Consider the following 16,975-nt stretch of genomic DNA (forward strand, 5'->3'; position numbering starts at 1 on the left):
CTATTCGAGATCAATGGAAGCGCACGATGGCCGCTTGAGTCGAAGAGAAACCGGAATCCAAATAGGAAAATCCAAACACCACATCGGAGATCAAATGCTAAAAAACGGAAAATCCGCAAGCCACAATGAACAACCAATCCAAAAAATCAAAATTTTTTGGTACCAAAACCGATCTAAAAAAAAAAACCGAAAATCCCAATGCCCCCATCAAGGATGAATCGGTCAGTTAAGTCCATTACGCATTCCAACAAATGATAACACAGCAACCAATATTATTAGTGAAACCTCAACGAAAACTTTTTTTTTCTCCATCAGAAACATGCTGCAAAACAACTTTAGTCACACGATATTTTGTACGGAAGGTGTCATGTCATGCAATCGAATTATTCATCGATTACGAACATCGATGCTTGACACCTTGTAAATTGCAAAGCTGCAGCCTCACGGAATTTTGTTTTTATTATAGATTTGCATTTTATGGCTAAATGGCGCCGTTCTTCCTTTAAATATAGAAGAGGATTTTGATCTCTTCGCGAACGTGGTAAAGTTTCAGCAGAGAACACCACGGAGATGTTCATATTTTCAGTTATGACGAGCTTTGCTCAACGCAAAACTGGAGAACAAGCGCTCCAATATACAACGTTCATAAGAGGTCACGCACGTTTCCTTGAAAACAATACTTTCTACGGATAAAAACTTGTACTGGTATTTCCGTTTCTACAAAGCTAGTAAGGTTTTAGTGTAGAAGTTTTGGTTTGGTACAATTTTTAAGTTGTGATAGGCTTTTTTACGGCGAAATAGTGAATACACTAGTAGCGCCGACTCGTTCGATGACTATAAAGTAGTGTGTCGAGATCATAACAAAAAGCACTTGTACCAATTTTTGTAATATCATTGTGGGATTACTGAAATATGTAAAAGTACTTTTATCAAGTAACATGATTTTACCAGTTTGTTAGATAGTAGATCGATGAATAAAGACAGAATATGGAAAATAATTCAAGAGTGAGTTTGTCATTTAAATGAATACACAACAGCTAACAAACATGGCGACTACACATGGTCTGTACATTCAAATTCATCTTTCTTCCTTCTGGTCTGCGATATCAGGACTTCTCAAGGCTCTAAAATAAAACTCTAAATCATAAACGATAATTGCATGGGATTCAAAGGCATTTCATGGTCGGTTAGCGGAGATATTTTTCGAGTGATTGCGTGCACAAACGTTTGTTTCGTGCATTGTTCATATCTCTCTAAATGCCGATATTGCCGACGAACCTTTGACTTCTTAAAAGAAATCAGCCTACCATTGTTGTGTTCCACTATGCAATGGGAATTCACGCAATCACCACGAATTGAAATACTAAGTTGAGAGAGGAATGGCTCCCTAAAGATTAGAGGAAATGAAGGTTCAGACTTCAAGTTATTTCAAGAGCTTTGTCTGACGAGAAGCAAAGTAGAAACTTTCAAAATCTTAAGACTTTTCGGAGTTAAAAAAAAACCCTGGTAAGTGGGGTCAAGACACTTCAAAGATGAAGACTACCTTCTACCCAACACATCTGGTCGACAACTGCTCAAAAGGGGGAGTTGTTCCTTTCAAGTTTGATTGGTCATCCAACTTCAAAGCACGAAGAAAGATAATTCGACATGTCGAGAGGTATTGATGATCTATTGTGAGTATTTCAGTAATGCCATTATAGTAAAATTGATTTACAATTAAAATTTAGCGCATCAATCATTATTCTACACATGGTAATCTGGAAGTATTTTAATAACATTACTCTTCTCTTCACAGAGATACCCAAACAGATGACAGTGATGATGAACAAGAAAGTCAATCAGAAGTTAGCCCAACCATAGACAGCATGCACTCAGAAATTCAGTCCATCAAGGCACAGCCACTGGCTATGCAGAAACAGCTACTGAAAAGAAGAGATGAAACTAAAGCAGCTCAAGAGGAAGTAAAAGCGGTAAAAACCCAAGCTGCAATAGAGATTGAAGAAATAAAAAAGGCAAGCAGCTGAACAATTGGCACTCAATAAATTTGGGCCAGAGAGATTTGGCACAAATAATGATTCAATAAAATTTTACACCAGCTTCCCATCATATGAACATATTCAGCTCTCTTTTCAGTTTGTTCAGCCAAGTGCTGAAACGATGACCTACTGTTATGCTTCTGGAGTAAGAGAGAGAGCAGACCAGCTTGTAGGAATATGTTACTTGTAAATGAATTTTCTATTTTTCTCGTACGCCTCAAACTAGGATTATTTGAACAGGACTTAGCTTGTAGATTAATGATACATAGGTCTTCAGTTTGTAGGAAATTAATCACCTGGAGTAATTTTATGTATTTTTTGCTTGGATGTCATATGATCTGGCCTTCAAGAGATGATGTCAATAGGCATATGCCAGAAGGTTTCAAGAAGCTATACCCAAGCACACGTTTGATCTTGACTTGTACTCAAATATTTGTTCAGACACCTACCTCTTTACTCCTGCAATCGCAGCACTACTCAACTTATAAGAGTAATACAACCCTTAAAGGGTTGATTGGAATCACTCCCAATGGAGCCATTTTTATGTAGTGGCTCGCCGGCTTACTGCCTCGGCAATCATTCTTAAAAGAACGAGAAAATAAATGCTTTATGAAATTACAAGAACTTTTGTTGTGGCTCGGCGGTTCGGCGACTCGGCAGTCTGACTTTTTTGACTACCAAGCCACCGAGCCACTGGCTCAGAATATAACTTCAGATTGGGCCCAGCATTCTATAGTCAAGCAAAATATCGTTTTCAAGCATATGCACGTGACCTCTTATGAACTTTGTGTATTGGAACGCTTGCCCTCCAGTTTTGCATTGTTGCCCAGTATCCAAGCACGTGACCTCTAGGCAAGTGAAAGCGAGGTGTTTGGTTTCGAACGTTAAATAAAGGTAATTAAAGTTGACAACTAAAATGTAAACAGACGCGAGGATCCGCGCGGCTTGCACGTCAGCGAGTGTTACGTAAATTTAGGACTCTTTCGCGCAATTTTCTCTTTGGGAATAATTACGCAATCATAGCAGGGATGACAATTTTCACAACTGCAGATTGATTCAGCGACAGGAACGACTTAGCTAAACCTAAACATGTCATGACATTAGAGGATAGCCTGTTTAAACTGTGTGACGTGACAATCAAGTAATAGTTGTTGTAGCCGTCACATTATGTCCGTGATCTACAGATTCATTAATTTCTGACACAAAGAGCGATTATCTGTTCTGACACGACAATGCCAAACTTAAATTGTAACAGCTAGCCAATATTCTACTCTGATCAGACCTTTGGCTCAAGAGTCAGCAAGGAGGCGGTGAACCGCTCAGCAACGACCTTGTTTTCGAGAGAGATTTCCACTGCGTTATGTTCTGGAGATTCAGGAGTATCATTATCGCTTGAAACGATTGGGTAGATTTTTCGATTATACATTTCGGGCGTCGATACTAAGGAGCTCTTTAAGTATGAAGTATAATTTCCAATAAGGAAGTCCCAAACATCAGGTAAGCGCGGGAACTACTCGCCGGCTTGACCAATTCGACGATAAGGTAAAGTTGTATGCCTGATTATTTCTGTCTAGAGCTATATGAAGACGCGCGATGAATCTCACTGCTTAATAACGTGAGCCGAAAATGATGATACCTACACCATTTTATCAGCAAAGCAAGGTTTACCTTTGCCTCTGTGGCTTCAAAACAAGAAAAGGACTGATTCCTCTGATGGTTAGATGGTAGATGCTTAAAATCACCAGAACCTTTCCTTTTTTTCACTTGGTTCTGTCTCTCTTAGGTAGTCAGTCCTATTTGGGTTGTTGCTATCTGGAGGCAAAACCTTTCGGTTTTTTTTTTCACCTGGTTCTGTCTCTCTTGGGTAGTCAGTCCTCTCTGGGCTGTTGTTATCTAAAGGCAGAACCTTTTTTTATTTTTTATTTTTTCATTTATTTATATATTTTTTCATCTGGTTCTGTCTCTCTTGGAGAGTTGGTTAATTTTAGACCGTGCGTTTTTATCTTAAAACATACTAATTTTGAGAATGAATCTCAACAGAGTTAAATTAACCTGTCCTGATTGTACATATCTTTTCCTTTGCAGATTTGATTTAACGTGAACCATAAAAAATCGTGACGAAAAAGCCAACCAATTCGAACTGAATTAACACCGTATAGGGGGTGCAAGGTCCGTTGACTAACTTTCTGATAATTTTTCCGTCGATGTTGTTTTCGTTTTGATGGTGTCTTCCCCCAGCTCCCGTGAATGTTTCATTTACAATCAATAATGAATTTCGGAATAAAATTACCAACGAGTAAAATACCTCTTCTCGTAGCGCATTCCATTGCGTTTACATTTTCAACTCCAATGTCATTTGTCATAACTTCCCTTGCTTAAAAATCAACTTGAGATACGAGATGTAATATCGGTCATAAATAGTGAAAGAGGTTTGTGAGTAAAGACCTTTTTCTGCTTGTCTGTGTTTATTTTCTCGCTGCCTAATACATGTAGATAGCAGTGTTCGCAGCGGCGCGCCAGGAAATCCCAGCAAGAAAAAACTTCTTAGATTTTACTCCTTTTAATGATATGCTATAAAGTAAATTTCTTCCTTAGCATTTAGCCAGTTATGTGCTGACGGCGATGTGTGCAAAAATATACTATATATATTTCTTTACAGGGCAAGATTATCAAGAAAAAAAAAAAAAAAAAGGGAAAAAAATTCGAGTTCTGGTGCGCAGTGATTCATGAGTGTTCTCATCACGGTTAGAGCTTGCTGTTGTTTGTGGCGTTATCTTCCGGAATGGACTTACTGTTAATATATTTTTGTTAGCGTTTAAAAATCGAAAAATACTTACATTTTTTCTTTAAACTTTATCCTTTAAAACTCTTAACCACTACTGAGCTGTGTGTATCAATAGAATGGGTCAGCAAATTTGAGGCGGGCTAGAGAAAAAGGTTGACTCTACGCGAGTGAAGCCGACGCTTCGGGTCGGCGTCAATCCTTAATTTTTCTTTCTGTACAGTCATTTTATACTACTTGAAATTTTTTCTGAGTAACAGCGTATTAACTTCAACAAACTTTTTGCAAATTTCATGCGGCGAATTTGAATGTTATCCAATAAACAATCGATATACCTCGAAGGGATGACAGCGCAACGAAACAAACCAGAGGAAACCAAATCGCAGAACGAACTTGCGCGAATCTAGAGCGCATTCATTCATGAAAATATCGACATCAACAACAGAGTACGTACCCATGAGAAGTGTTCTCCGCGGATCTATTTGCCATTTTCAAGGCAATCTATCGGGGTAACTGCACGTGGTTCAACCTCCCTCGTGACTTGGAATTAGATATGGTTATCTTATCTACCGTGGCCCATATCTGCAAACGTTATAAACAATGTCTGAAATGCAACACTTTTCCAAACACAACACAGTATTATCTGCACCCAACACTGTATTATCGAAGTACAACACAATGCCATCGAAACACAATACGGTATTATCGAAACACAACGCAATATATGGAAACACAACTCAGTATTTGCAAAACGCAACGCAAATCTTCCAAAACACAACTCTACATTTGCGAAACACAACACAAAAGTTTCCGATACGCAATGCAGGATGTTAATACTATACAAATCATAAACCCACCATTGCTCAACCGCTGACATGCTTTACATTTTCCCGCCATCTTAGTTCGTCATTTTGCTTGGAAAAAATGTTTTGTGCTGGCTGTGGAGCCGGTTTGAAAACTTTTTCAAAAAGCAGAAAGCGACTCTAGTGTAAGTGAAACAGATAAAGGTGTAGCAAAATACTCGAGCTTCAAGAACTTTGCTGCACAGGAAAGCGAAGTGAGGTCAACTCATTTTCGATCAAGTGGCTCCAAGAGAAGTGGGCAGAAGAAGAAAGAAGCGGATCCCTTCGTGCTAATCAATACAGGCCTGATGCAATTTATTGGCCCAGATGTGACAACTCCGATCCGTGGCAAGACATTCTCTACACCTGACCATCAACTCCCATTTCAGCAAAGGTAAGCATCAGGCTAATCAAGAAACTGACTTGCCTTATTCTACTGTTGACCTGTAGTTTTAGAATAATTGGTCATCTTTCGTTTAAAAGTGAACTGGATGTTAAACATCCACCACATTTCAGTTTGTAATAACACTCACTGTCTTTGAGTTCTTTTGTAGTGCATTTCCAAAAACATAAACATACCCTGCAACATCTGATGTTGATGTTAGTTTCAGCAGTAATACAGATCATCTTACCACTCAACAAAGGTAAACATTGCACTTAACAAGGAAACATTAACCTGGCTCTCACCAAAGTTAAACCTTAGGCAAAATTTGGTAGTGCTGGAAACTGTCATTTCAATTCAGTTTTAGCCGTGGTATACAGGTAGTTAATGTGATGTTTGAAACTGAATTAGCAGTAAAACATACACCACAAGATGGTACAAGAATTCACATAGCCTGTTATCTTTTAACAGTACAGGTTTTTGTGAGAACTCCCCGTGGTTAAAATAGCGTTCGACTACGCTAGTGTTTCTGTAGCCTCACCCGAAGCCTTTCCTTTGGCTTAGTTACTGGAGCCGTCTGCAGACATTTTAAGATTGTAATTCCCGGTAGTGGATGCATTAAACAGTTTCAGTTGGATTGTCAGACTGATGAATTGTAGTTCTATGTTCTTGCGCTTCCTTTCACACCAAAAGACGGTCGCTACAGTTCTTGTTCATGTTTAGGTGAAGTAGTAGGATATGAATAAAGTTTCACTTTACCATATTGTATCTCATTTCTGAATGTCAAAGAGTAGAGCATCTTTTAAAAAAGACAAATGCCCCATCAAAGTAATCACAAGTTGTGCTTTTGTGCAAAACCAATTTTGCAATCTTGTTTGTACTTAAATTTCATCCAAAAAATTGGTGAAAGTCATTTCAATCTGCTGCTTTATCATAGTACCATGGGATTGTACTAAAATTTCCTAGAATGACCTATTGTGATACTTGCAATGTTTGTTTCAACTAAGTCTTTGAAAAAATTAAGCCACCACGTTGATCTGTCATGCCGATAAAATGACCACCATCCTGGGAACGGTCCGTACCTATGTGCATTTAATCCAGCATGGTCGTCGTTACCATTTCCCCGAAAAATAACACTGCATGGACGCCATGGTCACATTTTCAGTTCCACAGTCTGTTCGAAGAACTATTGGGCAACCTCTGTTTGGTTTAACACAATCGTAAAACAATGAAGCTACGTGGCTTGGGTCATTATTCGAGGGGCAAATTTTCAACCGCATGACTCGACGACTGAAACCGTCCACCGCGCCATGAATAGGAAAGCCTTTTGGCCTTAACTTATCATAGCCGTCAATGTGCCAAGCAAAATTCGGGCCTGGGTTGGTGTACGACCTTCTCCTTAGTGCAAGAGCCTTTCATAAGGCTGTTCCTTCGGGTCGACTTGTTGTAAAATCCCTTCCACCTTTCTTCTTGGTGCCTGTATTCCGTAATCCAAACGAAGGGTGTGCTACATAGCTCAATAATCCCTCATGCAGCCTGGCCCGTCCAATTCTTGTTGATGACCTGGTAAATTTCGGCACCGTCACTGTTTGTATTCCTTCTTCTTAATTCGTACTCACAAGATATGTGAGTTTTAAAGGGTTGGTATTAGGAAAAGCAAGGATCCTCCTTTAATTAGGACTGAAATAATGGGGGCTCTCCTATTTTAATTCATGTTTTAACTTTCACCTGCCTCCTCCCCTTTAAATTAAGAGAACATTTTTGTGTTTTGACGCATGAAAGTTGAATTAACTGGTGTCCTTGTAATGCACAAGGCAAGAAAATAAATGCCTCTGCTTTAAAGGTTAAAAAAATTAGGATAGTAGGGGTTGTGCAGACCATATCCTACTTTTTATCCTGCTCTGGATATTTACTCAAATAACATAGTTGCTATCAGTCTTATTCACCCTCGCTGTCCACCGAGCCTGAGGAAAATAATGATAACCTCTGTATTTCTTTAAATGAAAAGAGGAAAGCCTGCCCTCCTACCACAGATTGTTCTTTTGGGCATGAGCAAATTGCTATTTTTAAAGCACTCTTAAGTTTAAAATTAATGGCCGACCCAGGGCTATCAGTTCTCAATCATTATTTTCTTGTAAAACAGTGATTTTTCCCATTATCAGTACAAACCTGGTCATGATGATAGTTGCCAGGTTTAAAAAAGTCACTTTGCCAATTACTATTCTCAGCTCCTTTGTTTTGACAGCCCAACCTCATCAAAACATTAGAAACAGGAGCAATCAGCAAATTAATGATACAAACAAGTGAGTCTTTTCCCACATACACCCTCCTCAATCCTGTTAGCTTATTCTGGACATGCCATTTCAAACATGGTGTATATGCCACAAAATTTGCATTTCCCTGACTAATTATTTCGTAATGTTGTCCGCAAGTTGTGGAAAATGATTGGGTTGAAATATAATACAAAGACTTGCCAGTAGATAGTCAAATGAAACCTTTTTACATATCAATAAAATTTATTGTTGTGTTTCATGTTGAAATGTTGCAAAAACTCCACCTTCCAATAAATTCAACTATTTGCAAACATGAGAGAAACTATTTGAAACTTTTCAACCTCTTTGATATAGCCAATAACAACATCAACTCAACTTCAAACTAAAGAGAAAACTTGATTGATGTTTGGAATTCATTTCTGTGATGTACAAATGAAATCCAGGTATTACCTCAAGTTTTTTACCAATGCCTTCGTCATCAGGTTTTAATTATGATATTCTAGTTCCAGCTTGTCTTTCTTTAAATCAAACTTTCGCAGCGCAGAAAACAAGTTAGACAAATTTCGTATTTCAGGAGCTAAAGTTGCTAAGATCATGGACAGTTGGCTGAAAGACGCTTACGTTATATGCAGTTACGGCAAAGATAACAGAAAAAACCTCAAAAAGACGCCGTGTATGTCCAGCCAAAGGAAAATCGCAAAACAAGAATAGGCAAAAGAGAAAAAGTAAAAAATAACAGGTTTAAACACGAGTTGAAAATGACTTTTCTGTTTAATTTTGAAATTTTAAGGTTGAAACGCTAGGGAAAGACAGTGAAGCAAGCAGTCATACCTGGCAACTTCAAGAGAAGATATAAGAGAAGCTCATACGATTCTGGAGTATTGGTTCACTGACTCAGTGTTTTCACGTGTATAGTCTTCAATCGACCGGTGATGTCCATCGTTTCTTTCAATTTTGGCTCATTTTCCCAAACCGAAATTATCAATAGAATGTAATTTCAGTTGATGCTGAAATCATACACTACATCTGAAGAAGAAGACATTCCTCTTTGTTGGAGAAACTTCTGAAACCTCAAGTATAATTAAAACGGAATCCTTTTGAGTTTAAAATATCAAGCTAGCGGTGCTTCGATTTGATTATTGAGGTCATTATTGGAGGAGAAACGAGAAAGCAAACAATCTCGATACAGATTTCAAACCGACTCCACTCCCTTGGAATTACACTAGAGGACCCTGAATGCACTTTGGCTGATAGCCCTTTCTCTATAGACGTTAGTGATAGCCAGCATAACAGAGCTCTTTCCGAATTTCCTCGATTGTTACTTTGCCCGAAGAGAACAGGTTTCAAACGTAACCCCAAAAGTACAGCAAAGAGTGACAACACAGTATTCAAATCCCCGCCACTCGCCTAGAATTTGACTAGCGGACCTCAAATGCACTGTCTCTGAACCGAGCATGACCCAACCGATCTCTCTGCATTTCCATAATAATTGTTACTACACGAACAGCCATCAACTGTAGTCCTCGTGACAGATAAAGCAGTCAAAGACTAACAACACAGTTTCCAGACCACTTTATTTACTTAGAGCTGGACTAGAGGACCCCAGCTGTCTACTCTCTGAAAGTCCTGTCCCTATCGAGGTTGAGGTCAGCAGCCGTGACACTGGAGATTTCGTAACATACCTAGTTCGTTTTTCTTCTGAAAGAGACGACTTTCGCCGATGGCAGTTTTACCAGCTAGTTATTATAAGCTTTGCGTTGTTACATCAAATGAATTACGCTTCTGTGACACAGAGTGGTTGGTCACCATTTTGTGTATCTAGCCTATGTGTAGCCGTACCCTCCCTCCCCGAAGGTGAAACGGAAGCGAGGGAATGTCTACGCAAACTTGATACTAATCGTGTTCCGTGACGTCCCTCTAATTTATGCAAAATAATGTCATTTGATAATATTTTTTGCGAAGTGAAACGTGTTAGGAAAATAAGTAATAAATAAATTAATAATGATTTATTGCAGAGTATCCAACAAAGTGAGGTTCTTCATCTACAATATCTACACTATAAGTCAACTCTAAAAAAGAATATACAAGTAAATTTTTAAAAAAAAATTACAATTGTGTTTGCTGCTTAAAGTTCCTTACATAAAAGATGTCTCTTTACACAACGACAGAAGGAATTGTACTCAGTTATGTTTCTAATAGCCACAAAGTAGTTGCTGCCGAGTGCTGAAATGTTCTTGATTCTCTTGGAATAGAAAGGACAGGCGCAATCGAAGACCTTAAGCTATAAGCACCGATCTTGTGTAGATTTAATTCAAGATATTCAGGAAACGTTTCATCTTATAGCGACTTATGAGTTGACTTGAGTATATTTAATTTAACGTTCGTATTCACTGGAAGCCAGTTCAACTTTGCATCGTCCTCCACTCTTGCAAACCTTCTTGTAAAGAGTTCAGCGCATGCATTTTGTAGCCTTTAGAGGCGCTTCATTTGAAATGTTGGAAGGGGGTGGAAAACAGAGCATGCATGGTTCATTTTAGAGAGGACTAAGCTCTCCGCCAGGTGTTTCCTCACATGAAAAGCTCTAAAGTAGATTAAGGCCTGGTTCCTAGGTCCATTTCCACGCTATTGACAAAATTTGACCATAACTTCTTTACAACGTGGCTAATTTCTACGAAACGTTGCCAAAAGCTGCATCTTTGTCTAGTAGACGGAAGTTTCATGTCCAAGAAACATGGCGAAATTTGATACTTGCAAAAACCGCTACCTTTGGCGCCAAAAACCTATGTGCCTTCCTCAACAAATTCCCAGCACTTGCTCTCACAACAATCACAGAAAAATCTCCGATTCATATCAGTGTAGTGATAAACTCTATGAAACCACTCGGAATGAGTACAATATAATATTTAACACGTAATTGTTCGCGTATGCTCGTGTCAACTTCAGTACCGATTTCGAGATTTCTACACAAATTTAGACGAAATATAAGAAATCTAACAATAGGTTCTGATTGGAAATAAGGAAAGTGATAGTGGTGGAGTCTAAAATAAATAATACTGAAACTAAATAATCTTAACTAGCGGTGATAAGTTATGAAACTCGCAAATAGCGTGTCAAGTCAGCCGGCCGTCATATTTTCACGCGAGGATACACCTGGGATAGTTGCCACGGTGTGAATCGACCAATTAGCTTTCAGAAATGCGTTTAGAAGGCCAGTGTGCGAAGTCAAAACATGGCGGACAAAGCTGTTTGAAGGCCGAAAGAAAAGCTTACTTCAAATGCCACAAGATTTGTTATCGTGGGCTTTCGGAAGACAAAAACTCGGAAGAAATGGTGCAAGAATCCTTGTTCAATCAACGTGTTTTTTTTCCTTTAATTTGAAATGGTCTGAAATGGTGAATTACGAGTAGGGCTGATACTACAACAACCTGTGGTAAAGGAGAGAGGTCAATTGAAAATAAGGGCTCTTCGTTCTCTTCTTTAAAACTTGTGGGTAAAGAACGCGGTCTTTGTTTAAATAAATCAGTAACTTTATCTCTTATGGTTTTGAATTCGGTAATACCTCATTAGTTTGGGCGCAATTTTCAAAAGTAAAGAGCGCCCGCCCATCCCGTGCAGGTGCCATAAGCACGTCTCTTTGTCGTAAAAAATTATGTTGACTTCAACATAAGAAGAACCTAATAAATCGCTCTTTCACTTTTTATCTCATTGTATAAATTATTTAGCCTGAACAAAAAAAATTAATATATGGATGAGTCGGAGCTATCCCTGTCAGCGGTGAAATACAGGAATGGCTCCAGTCTATGGTCGTCCGCCTGAACTGAGCGCCTGGAGCCATTCCTGTATTTCACCGCTGACAGGAATGGCTCCAACTCATCCATATATTAATTTTTTTTCGTTTTGGCTAAATAATTTATACAATGAGATAAAAAGTGAAAGAGCGATTTATTAGGTTCTTCTTATGTTGAAGTCAACGGTGCTTACAAACGAAACCTTCTTTTATTAATACAGGGCCACGTAGCTTCTAAGCTTTAAAATAATACAGCAACTGAATGTCACGTTTGGAAAAGCACGCAATGTTGCGTGACGCTGCGACCGATGTTTTTAATTTACGGTATGCCCTGCTGGAGAAATATGGCTTGACCGCAAACGAGGGAGTTTTTTTCGTGGAGAACTGATTTTCTAGGCAATTGTTCACATGAAGGACAAATCCATTCATCGGGCTCTTCATCTGTTTTTGCACAACACCTAAAGGAAGAAAGTCGCGGATTAATTTTGCTTGGAAATTTCTAACAACTCCACTAAACCTAAAAAAGGAAAAAAAACAAACAAACAAACAAAAAAAACATCTTACTAGTCAAAACAGTGGCAGTAGCTCTCGCACTGAATTATGTCAAAATACCTTGACTGTTTGCAGTGATAGCACAACCAATCTTCGAACAGTTTTCGCCTATATAACGAGAAAGAGTGAAATGATTTTATAAAACTTGTTCTAAAATTAATGAAGGCTGTTTATCACATGACGCTGTACTAGAACGAGTATACAACAACAACAACAACAACAACAACCTTTATTTATGTGTCAAATCTAAAATAGCAGTTATACAACCACTAACTGGGGACACTAAATACTACCTAAAAATTTGAGAAATTTAAAAATAAAACAATATATATGTACAATTTAAAATCTAACCTAAGTCTTACATAAAAGGCAGTTTTCACATTTACTATCAGTCAATTTAGAAACAAGGTCTATTCTACGTATGTTACATTTAAAAGATGATATGGATGTCAGTTCTCTTACATTTCTTGGTACAATTGCCCATATTTTGGGTCCCATATATCTAAGCGAATGTTTTCCAAAAGTGACAGTATTAAATCTAGGTATACCAAAATCATTATTACGCAGTGTGTACCTAAGTTGTGGAATTTGAAAAAGGCTACATATGTAATTAGGAGATAGAGTATATTTCGTTTGCTATTGTATCACACTACTGTTTTAGACAAGGTATTAATACCACTTAAATTTAAGAAAGAATGAGAAGAACATAAATCAATGTAAGTCTTACAAGTACACGAGCCATCCTAACCTCATTTGCCAACTGCTTTCCAGGCATCATCTGTAAAAAGCCTCTTCAATTTTTCAAATTTGAAAATTTCCAGCTAAAACCGTGGCTCCCAAAATACATCTCTCACCTTGACTAAAAAAAAAAAAAATTTTTAATTATCACAACTTTGCTTATTCCTGCTCGTAGGTCCAGCCAAGCCCTTATGGTCATTGGCCCCCGCAATAGCCGTCAACAATGGCTTACAAATATAGACGTTTAGTGTTAACTTGTAAAACTCCCTGAAGACGTTTACGACAGTTAGACGAAACGCGTCAGAGAATAAAGAAGTTTTATAACTACTGTTCGCACAGTGCTGCTCACTAGCTCAGTTCTAAATTTTTTTAAAAATTGTTTAAAAAATTGTCGAAAAAAAGTTAATAAACGTTTGAGTCGGAGCTATCCCTGTCAGCGGTGAAATACAGGAATGGCTCCAGTCTATGGTCGTCCGCCTGAACTGACTAAACGAGTTTAGTTAGCGGAGCTAGTCAGCAGATGACTTTTTCATCTCCGGAATATCGCTGAACGACCTCGCTGAGCAAGAAAGGCTGCCTTCCCTTCACTACGCAAGTAACCATTTCCTGTTTGACACATCGGTGTTTTCACTCGCATTGATATTTTATTGTTCCGCTTCGAGACACGCGGTTAACAATATTCACGAGCAAGGAGTTAAGATGTAACTTATTAACTTTTACTATTTTTATCATCCAATTACAGGTCGGAGCCATTCCTATATTTAGTCGCTAGTTTACGATTGAGTCGCGACACCTAGGCATGGTATATCTATTTATCCCAAAGACAAAACAATGATATAAAAGAATGGCTGAATTAACTTACCCTTTCTTTACCAGCTACAGCAGATATGGGATCAGGATCCAATTCCACCGACAAAATGTAGACTACAAACGTAGGTGTCTTTCATGCACACGAACGAGTCACCTCGATGACATGACCTTATCCACCTTGGCCTTCCCTCTTTTTGTCTAACTGCCCCCGGAAAATGGAAAAACTTGACCGGGTCGCCGTTAGCGTTTCTTACGTAGGGGTTGAGGTATCGTGAATCGTTTTTGCAGGTGCCATAAGCACGTCTCTTTGTCGTAACCATTATGTTTAAGTATACACTTACTAAACAACTTCAATCGTACACGTTCATAGAGTTGAAATCGGTGTTATTTTCGGGAATTAAGGCTTCCTCACGTTCTACAGCAGTTCGTGGGCAGTAATCTCTTTTCAGAGGGGGATTTATTTGACAATCTACGTACCAAACACCCTGAAAATACCTGACCAGATACATTACTGTACGCAGAACTAGTTCGATTATTCCATGCCGCAAAGCTTCCTGTAACATTCTACAACTTGCTTGACACACGATCAAATAAATGACAAAAGAAAGATGCTAATTTTGAGCGAAGAAACGTTTCTTGAAAGTGGAAAGTTATTTAAGAGAAATTTCCAAAACCGAAATTTGGACACATGTACTGCGAGCTCGACTCAATGATGTCCGAACTTTCAGGGTTTGTTTACATCAGAAGTCACGTGACACTACACGTGAACTCTAAAGCCCAAAAGGTGAATTGTTCGATACAAATGAGAAAGGATTATGTCTCTTATATTTAATTGTGGGTTTTCAAGGGTTGCCGCTAAAGAAAGTTTCCATAAAACTGGAACGACGACGAAGGAGGCTGATCCCGTTCAGCGATGGAGACACTACCGAGAAACGTTAGGTGGATCAGCGCAGTCAACTTTCGCCGTTGATAAGTCCACATACATGAAAAAGGCAAGAATTATTTATCATTCATTTCGTAAAATGAACTCTCGAAGCCGAACTGAATACTTCAAGTACTTTTCGCTTGCAAACTTGAATGGTTTACCCGATTCTCGGAAGTCAGAACACATTATGTCGCACTGTCATGCCTGCCAAGTACTTCACTTCGCCTTCCAATCCCTCTTTCCGAACACTGTCAGGTTCAAGCCTCAAAAGCTAGTTCAAGAAGCCCTTGTAGAAAATGAGAACGTGGGAAACAATAAAGTAAAGCCCACCCAAAAAGCAATCAAAACAGCTGTAAAGCACATTTATTTAAAAATAAATGGGCACTTTCAGAAAACCTTTAACGTTAGCTTTGCTGAAGCTCAAACTTAAGTATCCGAGCTCGAGTTACAGCAAAAGAAAAGCAAAATACCAAAGAAACGCGGACGTTGACAGTGAGCACGTCAAGAGAAGCGCAAAGTGTAAGAGGAATGGTCCAAACGTGACGCCATACAATGCTGAGCACGAGGCAGTCTTACAGTCAGCAGGCAAAACAAAGGACCACTGTGTACTTTGAGACAGTGGAGGAAGCAGCCATAAGGGTTGGAAAACGGAAGAGACCGGAGGATCTTGGAGTTAGGAAGAAAAAACGCCATTCTCCACCGCCACATCAAGTCAACTTTGACAAAGAAAACCTCCTGAAAGAAGTAACAAATATGAAAGAAGGAGACAAGGTGAGGTTACTTGTGTATAACACTAACAGTATTCAAAGTTCCTTACATCTACCATGAATGCAATAATACAATGTAAATACACATACAAGTACATGGGAGTTGTAGGTAGCCTTGCCAAAAATATGCAAGTCTGGTAACGATGCACTGATTCTTAAAAAATTAAAAAACTTTAAGATTGCTTATTAGCATACCATAAATTATTTCCTGGATCAATTTTTTGGATCTTGCAAGAAGGTATGGCCTAGACAGCCCAGACACTGGTAGTTACTGAAGAGTAAGACAGTCTCCAATCCAAGTGATTTTGCTATGGCTGTTGCTAGATGAAGAATTTGCAGATTTCCAGTTCCCAGTTGATTTTATATTTGACATTTGGGGTGCAGTGTCGGATGGTAGAAGTGGAAGGTTGAAATTGTTATCAGATTGAAAACATGTTACTCCTTGGTAAAAATCCAAAGTGTTTTGTTTCACCGACACAGGTTGTCTGAATGAGCGTGAAAAAAAATGCAAGTGCAATGAACCTTTTTTTTTGGGTTTGGCCACCTTGTTGAAATTTCTCGATTCTTTCTTTAGGAGTGAGTATAGATCGGTTTGGCCACCTTGTTGATATTAACTCATATGATCTTCTTGCTATCTAAATAATATCAGTCAAAATGTCCAACCAACTTTAAATTAGTTCAACACAGCAGTAGCACACTGAGATGGGCCTAAAGTAGGTTTACAATCAAAGCCAATAATTTCAACTTTGATTATTCAAGAGAAATGAACGATTTTTTATATTCCTGAAGAGCCCAGTTATTGGTCGTTATTGTCAAAGTGTCCACAAATACTGCATACATATAGCTTACAAGTCCCTCAGCTAATAAGTAAGGACAAATACTCTAATTACAAATGTTGTGCACATTCTATTAGTGCATGGAAATCTTAATTATAGCGAACAGAAATACAGTTCAAACTGAAATTGAACATTCAGAACGTGGCCGCGTGGGGTATAAGTGTCTAAGGGTCTCGCTAAAGACTTAAAGAAGCTTAAAATTTCTACGTGAATGCGTCTCACACATATATGCAGTTCGCTATGCC

The sequence above is a fragment of the Pocillopora verrucosa genome, chromosome 11 (genome assembly GCF_036669915.1).
Source record: "Pocillopora verrucosa isolate sample1 chromosome 11, ASM3666991v2, whole genome shotgun sequence".
In the NCBI taxonomy this organism is placed as follows: Eukaryota; Metazoa; Cnidaria; class Anthozoa; order Scleractinia; family Pocilloporidae; genus Pocillopora; species Pocillopora verrucosa.